At 44.7% G+C, this 16640-nt stretch overlaps 1 long non-coding RNA gene across 1 annotated transcript; it reads right to left on the bottom strand.

Annotated features, from left to right (window-relative positions):
• Window positions 1-2234: 2234 nt before the first annotated feature.
• On the bottom strand, window positions 2235-4130 carry LOC135374623 (uncharacterized). Its single transcript, XR_010417034.1, has 4 exons — window positions 3970-4130; window positions 3365-3437; window positions 2558-2605; window positions 2235-2488 (listed from the first exon to the last, which is right to left on the bottom strand). It is a non-coding gene; the product is annotated as an uncharacterized LOC135374623 (long non-coding RNA).
• Between the last annotated feature and the right edge of the window lie 12510 nt (window positions 4131-16640).

The raw sequence follows: 16640 nt of genomic DNA, 5'->3' as shown, positions 1-16640 counted from the left end.
CTCGTGACTGACGCTTCAGGTACAGTTGAGAAACGTTCGTTACGGCAGTTACAACTAGTCCCGCCTTGCGAGGAGAAGGGGTTTTTTGAGAAACGGTGCAATGATACAGCCGCCGATGGGGCTGTCCGACGTTCTATCGTTGGTGTCCTCAGTCTCGGGGGAACGCTTTTTATACGATGGAGTAACTGGACACCACAACTACTCCCCTGTTACTTGACGTTATTGGATTATCCTCAGATCTGTGCAGTGATTGGCCTTGCGTGTGTCGCGTGGTGAAGCTGTATCCGGATTGTCCTCAATTATGACTCCTCAGTTGTATAATTCGTATTTTCTAATATTTTCAGCTCAACGTAATACATTTACTCGAAATAAACCAGACCTGTTAACTGCATCGCCTCTGTTAGGGATGCACTCGCAGATGACGACGCAGGAAGGAGTTGACAGTATGTGTCGCAGGTAGTAGTCATCCATTTTGTCCCACGCCTTCCTCGAATGAGACTCGAAGGAGTCTGCAGTCAGGAGTACAACATGTCCGTGCTTATTATACTCCGCAGATAAGAGTGATTGAGATGAGGACTGTATGGGGATCACTCCTGTGCCGAGATGAAATCACTGAGACTTCCTCTGCTCCAGCCGTGCACCATCGCTGCTTTTGTGAGCTAGCGCCGAGTCTCGTTGAAACACGTATGGTTCGTTACCGAAAATGGAAATTGATCCGAGGGACCAAATGCTTCTTTAGGATGTTGTTCATGTGATTGTCCTGGTGGATCTTTACTCCTGGACCCACGAGCTCTCCAGCGCATCTGACGCTTCTATTCCATCATCGCCGATCAGGACTCGAGTTCCAGTTGAGTTTCAGGCGTCTACATCTCTTTAACTCTGGGGCAGTATCCATCGAAGAAGGAAATGCAAGGAGCGGCTCTTCCTTCCAGACTGGCATAGCCGCCCTCTAGCGGTCGCTCGGGTCAAAATCGCCATTACGTCCTGTCCACCACGTGATCCTCTCTAAAGTTTCGGTTTTGCGAGACTTTGTTTCTCGCGCTGCTCTCCGTGTGATTTCGCTTTTCGAAAGTCATTTATTGTGGAAATGTGAGCACCTTCGTAGAAACGACGTATATGGTAACGTGTTTCTGTCCCGATTTCGGCTCTCGTCGAACAGAAAGCAGCTCTGTCATGGGAACACGTTTTATTCGTAAGTACACGATCAGTTATTTTAGTCGCCTGTGTGTGTTCGAGTCATGTTGAATCGGGACCTGGCACTGTGCCGCAGATTCATTTCATATGCTCTGTTGTTGTACAGCTTTGTGGCAAAAGTTTACGGAACACGGCGCCTGCCCATTTCTTCATAGGAGCGGCCCCATGTGAGCTATCACGAAGAGATCGAATAAGAAATGGGTGGCCGGCTATTCCTTCCATCTCTCAGTATGTGTGCCCGCTCCAGCTTGCTGCTAGGTTGTCGCTCCATTGGAGAAATACTGCACACCGGTGTTGCGTAAACTTTTGTCCCAAGCTGTAGGAATCTGATTAATGGTGTGCTGGGCTGTTAGTTACACGTGTGGTAGTGGGTCAGTTCGTGTAGAGCCTTTCAGAGCCTTTTGTGTATTTCAGACGTCGTGGAGATGGTCAGTTCACGTAGAATATGCACCCGTCTAGACTGACCAGGGGTAGGTTACTAGAGCCTTCTATATTTTTCATGCGTTGTAGATTGAGTCACTTCACGTGGGATATGCACCCGTTGAGACTGACCAAGTTTAGGCCTCTACACCCTGTTACGTATTTCACACTTGGGGTGGGTCGGTTCATGTAGAACATGCACCCGTCGAGACTGGCCAGGGTCAGGTAAGGACTGCCTTTTATGAATTTTTTACACTTTGGCGAGTGGGTCAGTTTATGTATAGATATGAACACGTAGAGACTGACCAAGGTTAGGTCAGGTGAAGATTTTCCTGACCTTACCTTGGTCAGTCTCTACGTGTTCGAGTAAATGTATACGATAATCCTTAGAAAAAGGATCCACTCTTCTGTGAACCGATAAATGCAAACTGTTCTAACTGTTCTAACTGTGTCCTAACTGTTCGGCAAAATGGTTGATGGCGAGAGTGTTACGCAGTAAAGCTGGGCTTTCAGACGGCATGTGTTGTTATCGCTGCACGGCGTGCAGTTGTGCAGGCGCACGGGATCCGATGAAAATGCAGTCGTAGAGAAAATCGAAAGAGAAATAAACGAACGCAACGTCTGCTGCTTAGTACAATTTATTGCCCTCAAAAGTTCCCGCCACCCATGATCATGTTGGTGAAAGAGAATGCCAGGGACTCTTATTTCATATACGTGCAGTTGATCGTTTCGTTGTTAAGGGTTGCCGGTCAGTCATGTTTTAGTCCACCGAGAACGAAGCATTTCTTACACTCGCTAAACTTTGTGCAAGGGATGTTATGAGGGCATGTAATACCCTGAACACAAGTGCAGACACCGAAGTCATCGTCACGACCTGCAAAGGGAAACGTCCTCACAATGATGGCTATACGGTAACATCGTTAATAATTCCAAAGGAACTTACGTTCAAGCTCGTGTCCTTCAGGTGCAGCTTCACTGGCGACAAATACACCTTAAAAAGAAAGGGAAGTTTTCGAGTTTCTCGCACTCTCAAGTTCCCCGCAACTTGGATCGCACCAGGTGAGCTGTTACGTCACGCGCTTTCGACAGCTTGTTACGCGTCCTGGGCACCTGTTCACGTGACTACCTCATCTCTCTGAACGTGTTACCGAATGACGAGGAAAGCCTTCGTGTAGAAAACTTTCTGCTGTCTTAGGGCGAAGGACATGTTCAAGGAAAAAGGAAAGGATAGGGGGGGTGTATATCGGTGTTTTTCAGTCAGTTTCGCCATACTTTTCAACCTAACTAAAGCTGAATTATCCTGGAGCAATCCGCTAGGGGTAAAAGACGGGGACAAAAACCCTAGTTCGGAACCCGCCAATGTTTCCAACACCGTGTGTTCTTTTCAGTGGTTTACCCAGAATTCTAAGCGTGGAGGGGTGTTGGAAAAAATGGGGGGTGCGTCATTATTATGGTTACGTTATCATAACATATCATCACTGTGATGTATCTAAACCAGAATCCTAAGGGCACTCTCTGTAGGGGATACACACGTCGAAAATGTAGGGGGCGTCACAGAACATTTGGGGAGTTTTAGGGTGGTGCAGAGGGTATGGATAAATTACTGGTTCTTGTACTATCCTAGGACATCCCCACATAGTAGACATGGTAGAATAATTGTCGGTTGCAAACTACCGCAGCTCTCGAAGTGGAACTTTTGGTTTGATCAAACTTTCACAACATCCTATATTAGATCCCATATTAGTGTTACCAAAGAGGAGGACGAAGACAACAGCGAAACGTAGAGGCGTCATTGTGTCCACGAAGAGATCGTTGAAACTTTCCTGGAGAAAGAGAATAAAAGAGCTTGTTTGTTTGAAGTCCTCAGAAATAGTTTCGGTAGAAACCTCGCTTCCTCCGTGAAAGTGAAAAATGATTAAAGAAATGATGAACACGTTTGTGTTTGTCCTTCTAGACATGTGTTCCAGCCTCAGAACATGAACTGTCTCGTGTGGAGAATGAGTTGCGAGTTTAGCATTTAAGGTTAGGCTTCTAAAACTTTGACGTTGACGCTGAGAATACGCTTTTCTGGCGATAAATGGATACTATTACAGGAGTCTTTTTTTCCAACGCCCTCGTTTTTCAGAGTCATCTTTGAGTCGAGATATTTTGAAGGAGGAACAGACCGACATCTTATCATATCACAAACGTGGTAGGGTTAGAACTGTGCCAAAGGAGCCGTGGTTACGAAGTGATTAGATGTATTCAATTGCATTACACCACATAATAGCCAACGCAAAGTACTTCAAACAGAGAACCATGCTAGTACAGTACAGGAAGTAATAAAAAGCGGTTATCTCTCAAAGAAGTGCTTACCTGTATAGAGAGGATATTTCAGATGTATGTACACTATCGGAACTGCCTGGCTTTTATAGGACACTCCATACAGGTGTACGTGATTCCTTCATAAATATCTGTATCAATGAGATTTCTGAAAAGTCCCCGACGAGAATTGACTTTCCAGTAAGTACCTTGTACATGGCATTTCCTCTGCAAGCACGCGTTCACAACCACATGTGCACGTAAAATACAAAAACTAACCTACCTTGTACAACTACAACTAACCTACCTGTACCTTGTACATGGCATTTCCTTTGCAAGCACGCGTTCACAACCACATGTGCACGTAAAATACAAAAACTAACCTACCTCGTACAACTACAACTAACCTACCTGTACTTTGTACATGGCATTTCCTTTGCAAGCACGCGTTCACAGCCACATGTGCACGTGGGATATCAAAAATAAAACAAAATTCGACATCAACCGTAAACAAGATGACAAGGTTATGGCCATGAACGAGACAGGGATTCAGATTATACAGCGCGTGGAAATTGCTGCGTGGTGCATTGATTCGCTAAATACGCACGTACAAGGGGATGTATTTATTAGAACCAAAAAAAGAAAAAAGAAAGGATGAAACACAGCATGTTATATCAGACAGAAAAAAAAAAGACGCGTGTTGCTTACTACGTATTCCAAGGAGAAGAAGAAGAAGTAGAAAGAAACAAGGATAACAAAGTGTAAAATACGAAGTGACGCCGTGCACAACTATGCGTATGCGGTAACCTCATAAGTGCGGTTTCTCGTTTCCTGTTGTTTTACTTTCCGATGCATTCTCCATTTCAAATCAGGGAGAAGAAAGAAAGAAGGGTGTGAAAAGGGGGTAACTTCTATAGTTGTCACCGTGGTCAACATGGCGTCTAATAAAGGGTGTAAAATGTGGTGGTAAATGAAATCATCATTTATCCAAATCGCTACAGAAAGGCGTACGCCCCCGTGGCTGACCGAATCAGAAGCGGGAAAACGTGCTACGCGTTGAAGTTCTGTTTTGAGAGTGAGGTAGCAGATAGAACTTCGCAACCTTTTAGGCACAACATATAGTGACAACTATTACCTTCTAAAAGGTGTAACTGCTTCACCTTTTTTTCTAAGAGTGTAGGGAGCAAAATTAAAGGTCTCCCTTGTGGTGCAACGAGAGATAACATATCAACGTGGAACAAAATGCTGGGATAATTTTAAATTCGGAGTTTATGGTTTTCACGTTCGGGTCAAATGTAGGAGCATAACTGCAATGAGTTATCATGTAATGCTAGAGGAGAGGACAACGCGCTTTGGAGTTTGGCCTAAGAACAACTATTTTGGTGACACAATGCGTTTTGGTCAGATTCCTTCCCTGAAATAAGGCAACCTTCTCAAGGGACTGCACCGCTCATACGGTGTATCTCCCTGGACACAAACAAAAGCTCACCGGACAAACGCTTACGGTCGTAACTTTCAAGGCGAAGATAAGATCACCGTTTTACTTGCTTCTTGTTTTCCAGCTGCTTTATTTATACATTGGCCACTAATAAAAATATTTAAACTTTTGCAGCACTTTTGCAAAAGGCTCCCCACAGGGGAGCCTTTTACGTATTTGATGGGTGTCGGACCGGTATGTTCATGTAGAATATGCACCCCTCGGGACTGACCAAGGTTAAGTCAGGAGAGCCTGCTTTGTATTTCAATTGTTGGGGAGTGTATCAGTTTATGTAGAATATGCACCCGTTGAGACTGACCAAGGTTATGTTAGGGGAGCCTTTTACGTCTGTGACAGCATTGGGGCCCGGTGTGAAGAAGGACGACGAAGGGGAAGGAGGAGGAAGGAAGACGATGAAGAGTATATGATGATCATTATTGTGCGAGCTACTAAAGGCTGAGGTGGTCAAAATAAAACCTCTGGTAAAGTCTATTACGTGACATCGTCTTTGATGGTGTGTGGAGCGGGTCAGTTCATGTAGAATATGCACCCCTCGGGATTGACCAAGGTTAAGTCAGGAGAGCCTGCTTTGTATTTCAATTGTTGGGAAGTGTATCAGTTTATGTAGAATATGCACCCGTTGAGACTGACCAAGGTTATGTTAGGGGAGCCTTTTACGTCTGTGACGGCATTGGGGCCCGGTGTGAAGAAGGACGACGAAGGGGAAGGAGGAGGAAGGAAGACGATGAAGAGTATATGATGATCATTATTGTGCGAGCTACTAAAGGCTGAGGTGGTCAAAATAAAACATCTGGTAAAGTCTATTACGTGACATCGTCTTTGATGGTGTATGGAGCGGGTCAGTTCATGTAGAATATGCACCCCTCGGGATTGACCAAGGTTAAGTCAGGAGAGCCTGCTTTGTATTTCAGTTGTTGGGGAGTGTATCAGTTTATGTAGAATATGCACCTTTCGAGACCGACCAAGGTTACGTTAGGGGAGCCTTTTACGTATTTGATGGGTTGCGGAGCGATTAGTTCATGTAGAATATTGACCCCTCGAGATTGACCAAGGTTAAAGGGACCGAAAAGCGAATATAAGCCCATCGAAACTTTCTGTTCAGCGAGAAGCTTAAACGTTCAAAAGCTCAAATATCAAAGAACTCCGCTGAAATCGCTTAAAGGGACGGTCTCGTGCAGATCGAGCGATTCCGAAACTTAGCTGAAATTATATTCAAGAGTGCTACAGAAACACAGTCGCGAAGTTTCAACCAGAACAACGAAGTGGTTTTCGAGGAATTTGAAGGAATATGCCGTGACAGCAGACGACGGAAGTCGCAGCTGGATTCAACTCCCTCTCATGCAACGTCACATGTGACGTGGTTATGGTATTTATGGTGGCAGGTCGCCCATTGGGCGACCGAAGCGCAATGCACAATACAGTCGGAGGTGTATGCGCTTTGCGCTTGGAAGTTGTCACGCGCGACGTCGTAATGTCTGATAGCAAATTTAGCGATAGTGACGGGTCCCTATCACTAAGCGGTGAAGATGAGCTCATCGGCGCCGATCGATTGAAGAACCGGGGACGTCGATGAACCTTTAGCTACTGGCCCTTTGCCACAACAACGTGGTTAGCCAGTGAAAGTAGTGGATGATCCGGAATCGATTGACGGGTAAGACTCATCCATAAAAGCGCACTTGTTTGCGTATATATGTTCCGCCTGATCGTGACACCATTCTAAATTGTACAAACATTGCAGGTGTGTGTGTAGCCACTGCTCGCCAATACCATGTGTTGTGCGCACAATCCGGAACCTGTTTCGATCCGTCACGTACACATGGTGTTGTATTCTCCTGAAAGGTGTTGTAAGGTTTGTTTCTCTTGCGCAGCTTTTTATTTGCATATAAAAATGTGTGTTTCATGGTACGTTATGCAAAATTTCAGATTTGGGCATTTCGTCATATGTATCAGAACTTGGATACACTGCTGAAGAAAGCTGCTCTCTCTATCCATTCCCGCAAGCGGCAGGAGGTTGTCAACGTGATAAGTGAAGGCTTTCCATTCATGTCATTACACCTGGAGCAAATGACAAAATCAAGGATAAGCTGATCTATGTCAACGTCTTCAATTACCCCTGGCCTATGAAAAAAAAAGCCCTTTTCAGGACCATCCAACATATCTGCATCAAAGACCATGCTTCTGCATCGAATAAGCCCTTATCATCATTGATGATTATAATATGTCATATCAAAAATACCTAGATGTGCATTACGAATGTGCAAGATGGAACAGCCGTATTTTTGCTAATGTTATGGCGGTGTGTTCATGAGCCCATACTGGCTCAGATTTTGATTGTGTCAGGGGTTGCACACTAAGATGTCCAGCACGTTGAATATAAAAGATTTGGAAATGTTAAAAAACTTTCAAAAATATCAAAAATACTTAGACGTCCATGACAAATTTGTAAGATGGAACAGCGGTTTGCAACATGTTTACATGTCGTCTGGCTTATTGTTGCTCATGTTACACCGGTGTGTTCATGAGCCCATACTGGCTCACATTTTGATTGTGTCAGTGGTTTTCACACTAAGATGTCCAGCACGTTGAATATAAAAGATGCGGATATATTTAAAAACTTTCAAAAATATCAAAAATACCTAGACGTCCATGACAAATTTGTAAGATGGAAAAGCGGTTTGCAACATGTCTACATGTCGTCAGTCTTATTTTTGCTCATGCTGCACCGGTGTGTTCATGAGCCCGTACTGGCTCATATTTTGGTTGTGTCAGTGGTTTTCACACTAAGATGTCCAGCACGTTGAATATAAAAGATGCGGATATATTTAAAAACTTTCAAAAATATCAAAAATACCTAGACGTCCATGACAAATTTGTAAGATGGAAAAGCGGTTTGCAACATGTCTACATGTCGTCAGTCTTATTTTTGCTCATGCTACACGGGTGTGTTCATGAGCCCATACTGGCCCAGATTTTGATTGTGTCAGGGGTTGCACACTAAGATGTCCAGCACGTTGAATATGAAAGATGTGTAAATGTTTAAAAAATATGAAAAATACCTAGACGTGCATGACAAATTTGTAAGATGGAACAGCGGTTTGCAACATGTCTACATGTCGTCAGTCTTATTTTTGCTCATGCTACACGGGTGTGTTCATGAGCCCATACTGGCCCAGATTTTGATTGTGTCAGGGGTTGCACACTAAGATGTCCAGCACGTTGAATATGAAAGATGTGTAAATGTTTAAAAAATATGAAAAATACCTAGACGTGCATGACAAATTTATAAGATGGAACAGCGGTTTGCAACATGTCTACATGTCGTCAGTCTTATTTTTGCTCATGCTACACGGGTGTGTTCATGAGCCCATACTGGCCCAGATTTTGATTGTGTCAGGGGTTGCACACTAAGATGTCCAGCACGTTGAATATGAAAGACGTGTAAATGTTTAAAAAATATGAAAAATACCTAGACGTGCATGACAAATTTGTAAGATGGAACAGCGGTTTGCAACATGTCTACATGTCGTCAGTCTTATTTTTGCTCATGCTACACGGGTGTGTTCATGAGCCCATACTGGCCCAGATTTTGATTGTGTCAGGGGTTGCACACTAAGATGTCCAGCACGTTGAATATGAAAGATGTGTAAATGTTTAAAAAATATGAAAAATACCTAGACGTGCATGACAAATTTGTAAGATGGAACAGCGGTTTGCAACATGTCTACATGTCGTCAGTCTTATTTTTGCTCATCCTACACGGGTGTGTTCATGAGCCCATACTGGCCCAGATTTTGATTGTGTCAGGGGTTGCACACTAAGATGTCCAGCACGTTGAATATGAAAGATGTGTAAATGTTTAAAAAATATGAACAATACCTAGACGTGCATGACAAATTTGTAAGATGGAACAGCGGTTTGCAACATGTCTACATGTCGTCAGTCTTATTTTTGCTCATGCTACACGGGTGTGTTCATGAGCCCATACTGGCCCAGATTTTGATTGTGTCAGGGGTTGCACACTAAGATGTCCAGCACGTTGAATATGAAAGATGTGTAAATGTTTAAAAAATATGAACAATACCTAGACGTGCATGACAAATTTGTAAGCTGGAACAGCGGTTTGCAACATGTCTACATGTCGTCAGTCTTATTTTTGCTCATGCTACACGGGTGTGTTCATGAGCCCATACTGGCCCAGATTTTGATTGTGTCAGGGGTTGCACACTAAGATGTCCAGCACGTTGAATATGAAAGATGTGTAAATGTTTAAAAAATATGAACAATACCTAGACGTGCATGACAAATTTGTAAGATGGAACAGCGGTTTGCAACATGTCTACATGTCGTCAGTCTTATTTTTGCTCATGCTACACGGGTGTGTTCATGAGCCCATACTGGCCCAGATTTTGATTGTGTCAGGGGTTGCACACTAAGATGTCCAGCACGTTGAATATGAAAGATGTGTAAATGTTTAAAAAATATGAACAATACCTAGACGTGCATGACAAATTTGTAAGATGGAACAGCGGTTTGCAACATGTCTACATGTCGTCAGTCTTATTTTTGCTCATGCTACACGGGTGTGTTCATGAGCCCATACTGGCCCAGATTTTGATTGTGTCAGGGGTTGCACACTAAGATGTCCAGCACGTTGAATATGAAAGATGTGTAAATGTTTAAAAAATATGAAAAATACCTAGACGTGCATGACAAATTTGTAAGATGGAAAAGCGGTTTGCAACATGTCTACATGTCGTCAGTCTTATTTTTGCTCATGCTACACGGGTGTGTTCATGAGCCCATACTGGCTCAGATTTTGGTTGTGTCAGGGGTTGCGCACCAAGATGTCCAGCACGTTGAATATAAAAGATGTGGAAATGTTTAAAAACTTTCAAAAATATCAAAAATACCTAGACGTGCATGACAAATTTGTAAGATGGAACAGCGGTTTGCAACATGTCGACATGTTGTCAGTCTTATTTTTGCTCATGTTACACCAGTGTGTTCATGAGCCCATACTGGCTCACATTTTGATTCGATATCAGGGGTTGCAGACTAACATGTCCAGCACGTTGAATATAAAGGTTGCGGAAGTTGAGTGTTTATGTAGTCATCTTTTATTGTCCCTTATTGTAATGTACGTCCACAGCACTGACCAATTGTGTTAAAATTGGGTTGCTGGTATCGGGTGGTCATAATGATGTTCAAGCAGCAAGCTCGGAGCAACCTGTCGTCCTGTCCTGTCAACAAGGTTGTCTTGTCTTTTGCTGCTTGAACATCATATAATCACAACACTGATTTGTGGATATAACTTATGCAATACTTTTCTCACATCAGCAGTGTGCAGGGAAAAATTAAATAGAGCTGTGAAGTCTGCGAATTGGAGTTGTTATATTTGTGACCCATTAATAGGTGTTGATTCTGGCACAGGAAGGAGTGCCACTCTCATCAGTTAGTGTCAGCTACTGAAGGGGTACAAGACAACATTATTGAGCATAGATGGGTAGAAATCCAGCGAACCGGTAGAATGTAGGAAGGGAGTTGCCTCAGGACAGAAGCCGCCGATATTTCGAACAGAGACTGTTCTTCTTCTGGGCACCGTCCTCATCATTGGCATGGTATTTAAAGGGTTAGGTGTGACGTGTTTAAAGGTTCATGCGAATTGTGGGTCAACAGCCCGGAGGGAAGAAAGGTTCCGTACGGGCTTCTACGGCCGGAGTGAATGGCTGCTTTGTTAGAGTGTGGAGGGGATTATGTGAACGTAGTGATCTAGGCTGCAGACCGGTTACAGAAGAATGGAAGGTTCACGAACACGTGGACGAAACGGGACAACAGGCAAGAATTGGCAAGCATAGCGGGAGATAAGGAGGTTAGTGGTTACGTGGGGAAAATTCCAGAACCAGCAAAGGTTTTTTTTTTTTAATATTTGTAATGCAAAGTTGTGGCATGCAATAAAGAAAGTAGAAAGCAGTGGCCATGCAGAACATAACAGATGATAATGGAGGTAGAAGGGAAAAGCATATTTTATTTCTGAAGTGTTTCTAGGGTGCCTTGTGATTTGTTGATACCGGACGGGTGAAGAGCGTTGAACTTGTATATGAGATAAGACTCCCTATCACGTCTGTCACGTGTGGATCTAAACCCGGTTTCTAGAATATATAGTTTAATGTTGTCAAAATTGTGACCAGGAACGTTAAAGTGTTCGGCGACTGCTTTGGGGAGTTTGTTGGACGTGTCGGTTCTGTGTCCGGTAAGGCGGTTATTCATTTGTTGGCCGGTTTCACCAATGTATTGCATAGAGCAGTCGCCGCATTCAATGCAGTATATGACATTGGAGCTTGTGCATGTGAATGCGTGGTTAACGGGGTGGGTGTAATTGCTCGCAGTGCTTTTGATGGAGTTAGCGTGTTGAACGTCACCAAGGTAGAAATTTGGGGTAGTTTTTAGTTTTGGGGGGTTTTTTTTGGGGCTGCAAGATTTTACTCATGGTGTTGAACGTGCTTGCATGTTTTGCAGCGCGGGAGGTTGCAGGGTCGTGTTCCCGTGTACGGGGTGCTCGTTGTGCTGATTTTGGCATTGACCAAGGAGTCTGCCAGGTTTTTTGCGCGTCGGTATGTCACCTGTATGGGATTTGTGAATATATTGCTAAGTCGGTCACTGCTTTGGAGGAGGGGCTCGTGCTTCTGTAGAATGGCTTTGATGTTTGGAAGTGCGTTGGAATATCTTGTGATGAAGCTTATTTGGCACGCGTCAGGATTTTTTCGGTTTTCCAGAACCTCGTCTCGATCGAGTGTGAGTGCCTTGCGACGGAATTCGGTTAGGAGGGAGTCTGGATAGTCCCTTTGGGCAAGTGTACTGCAGAGTTCGTCAAGCTTCTCAGCGTAATCTGTGTCGTTTGAACAAATTCTGCGTAGTCTTACACTCTGCCCATTAGGAATTCCAACCTTACAGTGACGCGGGTGGTGACTCTTGAAGTGAAGGTATTGTTGTTTGTCAGTTGGCTTTTTGTACAGGGTTGTGATGAGGTTGCCGTTGTCTAGTGATATTGTGGTGTCGAGGAAGTTAATTAAGTGAGTTGACTGTTGTGATGTGAACTTTATGTTGCTATGCGCGGTGTTCAGTAGATCTATGAACTTTTGAAATTCATGTTCCCCGTGTTCCCATATTATCTGTATATCATCGATGTATCGAAGGTACACCGTGGGTTTTAATGAGAGGGCGCTGAGAACTTTGTTTTCTAAGGACCCCATGAAGATATTTGCGTATGTGGGTGCAACAGGTGTGCCCATACTTGTACCGTGTACTTGTAGGTAGTATTCGCCATTGAACTCGAAGTAGTTCAGTTTAAGGACCAAGTCCATTAGAGCGAGTATGGTTTCCGTGTCTTTTCTGGTGTTTGTTGTAGAAAGGGTATTGCAGAGGGCTGTGATTCCGTCGTTGTGTGGGATGTTAGTATACAGTGATGTCACATCCAGCGTGGCTAGTATTGTGTCCCTACCAAATGTACGAGTGTTGTTTATATCTCTGATTATTCTGAGGAGGTGGGGTGTGTCTTGTACATGCGATGGCAGTGTTGTCGGAATATGGTTTAAATAGTGGTCCAGGAATTTCGAAAGTCTTTCTGTTGGTGTGTTGTTATTAGATACAATTGGCCTGCCGGGGATGTCAGCCGTATAGAGCTCGTTGGCGTGTTCCTTGTGGATTTTGGGCAGTAAATAGAAACGACCTGCGACTGTGTTTGATGGGGTGAGATATCTGAGATCATCACGTGTGATGAGCTTTCGTTCGTGGAGGTCCTGTATGGTATGGGTTATTAGCGCCGTGTACTCCTTTGTTGGGTCATGGTCCAGTTTGAGGTAGTGTTGCGTATTGTTGAGTTGCCTATGAGCTTCAGAAATATATTTATCTGTGGGCCAGATGACGATACTCCCACCCTTATCTGCGGGCTTGATAATGATATCATCTCTGTCAGCTAGCGCTTTGATGATGTCACGCTGTGTTTTAGTGAGGTTGTGACCACGCGAGCTTTGGGAAATACCGCGAAGGATGTCGTTGCTTACTTGTTTAGTATACAGGTCTAATGCGGGTTCTCGGCCGTGATTTGGTGTCCAGGTTGATGGTAGTCGGAGGTCGTTGTTGTTTTCTTGTGTTGTATGAGCGAAGAATTCTCTAAGGCGTAGCCGTCTCGCAAAGTCTGATATGTCTTTGTGGATTTCGTATTCGTTAACAGAATTGAGTGTAGGGCAGAATGTTAACCCCCTAGAGAGGACTTGTAGTTCGTCGCTGGTTAGTGAGCGTGATATATCTATTACGGTGCTTGCGTCAGCGTTTTCTCGGGGTGGCTCAGCGATGTTGCGGAGAGTTGTGGTTGTGGTGCTGGAAAATATTTGTTCGGCTGCTGCGTGTGTCGTGTTAGTGGGTCCGGTATCCGTGTCGTTGTTGGAATTAGGTTTTCCGAGTTTTGAGTGTTCTTTGTTATCTAGCTCGCGGTTGAGTTGTTGAATGTGTAGTTCGAGAGTGTTTGCCTCCGCGTCGGTGAGACTGATATTGTTCATATGGGCCTGGATCGTAGCGAGTTTCGCGTGGCACTGTTTCTTTAATATTTCTAGAAACGTGCGGGCTGTGTTGTTATGGGCTGATGCCCACTCTAGCTCTAGTTCAGGTGTCAGTTTTCCTAATGCAGGAACTGTTTTAGGGGTGAGGCCTTTAGGTACTGTGTTGTGAGCCAGGTGGTGGGTGTAGATCCGTAGATGATGTAGGTATCGGCTACGTTTCTCCATGAGTTTTCGCATTCGTAGAAAGTTCGTTGACTGCATGGTAGGCTGGTGATTAGATAGTCAACGGTGTTTTCTGCGTGATGTGCGCGTGCGTCGTGTCTGTGGGGTCGGTGGCTGTGGGGTCAGTGGCTGTGGAGACTCGCTGTGTTCCTCGATGTCATCTGTCTGTGTTTGCGTGCTTGTGGTTTTCCGTGTCACAGTTTGCGTGAACTTTGTGTGTGTGCGGGTTGTGTTTGGAGTGTTGTCGTTTGCCGCGTGTGTATGCGTGGGTGCAGTGGTCGTTGTGGTCCCCTTTGATGCCATCGTGTGTTCTGGCGTGTTTGCGGTGCTGGCACTTAAAGTGTAAGCTGGTTGAGGATGTTGTGTTTGAGCGTTTGTCAGTGCAGGACGGCATCTATGGACCATTAGGTGTTTGATGTTGTGTGCCATAGCTCGTACGCCTGCGTGGTTTGGGTGGATGCCGTCCCGAGCGAGATGTGCTTCAGCGTGGTATTGGAAAGCTGCGTGTGTGATAACCATAACGTTGGTGTGTACCTGACGCATGTGGATGAGGTGGTTGTTGACAGCGTGCGCCTTCCTGTCGAACTCGTGTAAGGTTCATCCCAAATAGGGAACACGTGGAGGGCACATCCTCTTTGTAAGATAACGGCCTCTGTGCCCTCCTTTCGGCTATTTGCCCGGTCTCCCAGAATGAGTTGTGATATCGGGCATCTTGATCGAAGGCAGGCAGAGTGGAGGTTTGATGATAGGTCGAAGTCGAGTTGTCGCGAACCCCAGCCCGGAAAGTAGCGGTAGCGCTCAAAGATTGCGCTACCGCAAGTTTGTAGCGGAAGTACTTCTTTCGTTACCAGTTTAAAAAAGTAGCGCGATCTCTACTCCGCTACCGAAAAAAGTAACGGATACGGTAGCGCCGCTACTAGTAACGGCGCTACGTACAACACTGCACATAAGTAAGAATGCCGACGTGGACATGTCCACAACTAAGTGTCATCGGCGGGAGACCGATGGCCCTGTGAAATGGGAAACGCGCGATGGCGTGCCACTCGAAAGTGGAGTCGGAGTGGCCGCAAAGGCGAGACCTTGGCACAGAGAAAAATTCGCTGCGTTCACCCTACTAAAATAGTGCAACATATTTTTGCAGCTGGATTTAGGGGATACGTTGGCCTTTCAGTAACCGCAAAATTATCGGAAAATTATCAGAATTGCAGGGGCTGAGGTATGCCATACCAAACATCGGCAATTTTCTGCTCTCACCTAACTTTACTGACATTTCTTTCGGCAACAAAACGCGTTACAGTGGTTTTCTATATATTGAACGATAGAGGAAAGATTGCACATTCGAAGAATCGTTCGGTTATTGATGTGTGAATTGCCGTCGAGGAGCAATGAGCGCTAGAAAACGTGCAATTTTTTTCATATCTGCTGACTTTGGCATTTTTTCTTCAGCGTCCCTTTAAAGTGACACCGTTTTCACTCCGTACAGGTATACTAGAATTCCCAGACTTTACGTGTGCTAGCTATGAGGGCTGTGATGCGAATGAAGTGGAATCAGCTGGAAAGTCGCCAGAAAAAATTACGTCGGGAAGACGGCGCCACCTTACCCCCTCTCCATCTGTGGACTGGTTGATCGTAGGAAGCTCCGGGAAACTGCTTTCGTCTTCACCTAAGGTCATTTACAACATATATTTTTTTCACTGAAATCAAAAAATGTCATCGGCGGACCTTGGTCAATTTAAAATGGAATTACCCAAATATGTAAGAGGCTTTGATTGACCTGTCTTAAATATTTTTATTAGTGGCCAATGCAATAAATAAAGCAGCTGGAAAACAAGAAGCAAGTAAAACGGTGACCTTATGTTCGCCTTCAAAGTTACGAGCGTAAGCGTTTGTCCGGTGAGCTTTTGTCTGCGCCCAGGGAGGTACACCGTACGAGCGCTGCAGTCCCTTGAGAAAGTTGTCTGATCTCACGGAAAGAATGGGACCAAAACGCATTTACCCGTATTCACCAACTCACTTAAACCATTGGTTTAGTGACGTCGAGTTTAAATCGATCACGTGAGACTTTCGTTCGCCAATCCTGGATCACCACCCCATGCCCTACAACCTGCTGCTGTGAAGCCAATGGCACCGTACATAGCGAGCTTCCTGCACGGCGCATGCGCATTTCGCCAGAGTCTGCCAGAAGCGGTTGTGGCCGGTAGGCCTAATCCCCGGTTCACGAAGAATTTTTCATCAAATCTTGGGTAAGTTTTGATTGATATAGTTGCTAGAAGCGCCCAGGAGATGGATTTTATCGTAATGGGACGAATATTCCCTTCAAATATTCCATTTCGATCATCCACCCAAGCTACTTAAACCGGTGGTTTAAGACCCATGTATTTGAATGGGACGTGTTTTAAACTAGGGGAGGGGCTAGTTTAACGTCGGCCTAAGTACGTTGTAACTGTGAA

Source organism: Ornithodoros turicata, unplaced genomic scaffold, assembly GCF_037126465.1.
Source record: "Ornithodoros turicata isolate Travis unplaced genomic scaffold, ASM3712646v1 Chromosome86, whole genome shotgun sequence".
NCBI classification, from domain to species: Eukaryota; Metazoa; Arthropoda; class Arachnida; order Ixodida; family Argasidae; genus Ornithodoros; species Ornithodoros turicata.
This window is presented reverse-complemented; position numbering and strand designations above follow the sequence as displayed.